This window comes from Cynara cardunculus, unplaced genomic scaffold, assembly GCF_001531365.2.
Source record: "Cynara cardunculus var. scolymus isolate 2C unplaced genomic scaffold, CcrdV1 Un_Scaffold_4993, whole genome shotgun sequence".
Taxonomy (NCBI): Eukaryota; Viridiplantae; Streptophyta; class Magnoliopsida; order Asterales; family Asteraceae; genus Cynara; species Cynara cardunculus.
Window position 1 is genome coordinate 20,497 of NW_020202185.1, and position 2,097 is coordinate 22,593.

Here is a 2,097-nt window from a genome sequence, read left to right on the forward strand (position 1 = left end):
CAGTTGAGTTAAATTAGGAATAGCGTACGCCATAATGCCACCATTTTTAGCATTTGCAAGACGAAAGACGTTTTGAGCCTCATCCTCATATGGAATATCTGGTTTGTTTCAAAATATACCTTCTCCGTCAATAATCACATTTTCAGCCATCGTTTCAGAATTTAAAGCTTGAAGAGCTCTTTGCACTCTTCTTCGTTGTCTAAAAGTTTGTTCAATATCTGGATCAAATGGAAAAAATTCACCGTGCGACAGCCTTGGCATGCACGGTGCGTTCACAAAAAGATGGTAGAAGAACTAACTTTTATAAACTTTATAAAAACTTCAGCGTGCTATCCCCGGCAGCGGCGCCAAAAACTTGCTCGTCGGTTTATTCAACCTTAGATTCCAACACACTAAAGTACGTTTTAGAAGAAAAATTCGAATATTTGGACTTTTATTTTGAAAGATACAGTCGACAAAAGTGCTAACAGAATCTGTCAGTTTTCAAAATACATCTTTTAATGAATAAATTCCACATGCAATGTGGTTTTATCCTACTTTCTTAGAGTTCTAAGTTTGTGAATCATAGATTATCATCATTTTGAAGACATTTTCATGTATTTGATGTATAATCTCTCCTTTTGAATTCTCCAGAATATTTATTTACAAAAATAAGAAGTAGGTGTAGAAAATGAGAATCTTTGTTATTATACAAAGGTAAGATAACTAGACTATTACCTTTTGCTTGAAATCTTGAATATTCTTTAAGATTGACATATTTTTAATGATGCTTGAAGACGAAATCGGCTGGAGGGGTATGGTTTAGAGAGAGAGAGGTTAGGGAGATGAAAGATTTATGCAAAATGAGGACGAAAAATGGGAGTTTTCAAAGAATGTGGGGTATTTATATGTGGGTTTAAAGAAAGGAAATGGGCTAGCCTTATTAGAGCCCAAATCCATACTTGTTTATTTATTTTTATTAAAATAAGGCCCATTTAAATAAAAACATAAATATAATTGACAAACACTGATAAAATATCATTATTAGGTTAAAATTCCAATTTTTTTAAAATTATTTGGATATTCAAATAAAACTTTTTATAATTTAATTTAGACTTTTATAATATCAACTTTATTTTGTTTGGAGGATTTTAATGAATTTGGCATTACATAAGTTAACTTTATCAGTTACCCATCGAAATAGGATTTTCTGAACTATATTTTGGGAACTAAGCCAGATGAATTCTAATCAACATAACTAGATCCTAATATAATTCTTAATTTCAAAAAATCCTATAAGGTGCTAACCTGACGCCCAAAAATGACGGATGTTTGAGTCTCCCCATGCCAGAAAAATTTCGTCCCGAAATTTCGTTCGTCAGTCCTTAACTTTGGACTCATTTGAGAACAAGTGGGGATACTTATTTTTCATAAAATCTTCTCTTTCCCACCTGTACTCCGATCCATGCTTTGAAGTCCAATGAACTTTTACAATTGGGATCTTGCTACGCCTCAACTGCTTAATTTCTCTATCCATGATTTCTATGGGTTTTTCAACGAAGTGCAGGTGATCGTTAATTTGCACGTCTTCCAATGGCATAACCAGTGTTTCATCTGTCAAGCACCTTTTGAGGTTTGATACATGAAATGTATCGTGAATAGCGCTTAATTCTGGTGGTAAATTTAACTTATATGCCACTGGCCCAATCCTCTCATTTATTTCAAAGGGACCAATATATCGGGGGACCCAATTTGCCTTTATTTCTTTCCATGATGAGACTTTTAAAAAATACTTTATCCCATTTTTGGAACTCTAATGGTCTTCTCCGATTATCGGCATAGCTTTTCTGACGATCTCTTGCAGCCTTGAGTCGATCCTTGATTATTTCAATCTTATTAGTGGTTTCTTAGACAACATCAGGTCTGGTTATTTGTCAATCGCCGACTTCTAATCAACTGAGTGGGGATCTGCACTTACGTCCTGTTAGCTTTATTTTTAAAGCTAATAATTAACTTGAAAAAGTTTCATGAAACAATCCATAGCTAGAAGACGAATTGAAAAAGTATCTGCGCCAAAACGTCTAAAGTCTAGAAGACCAGCCTCTGTGCTAAAGAGTC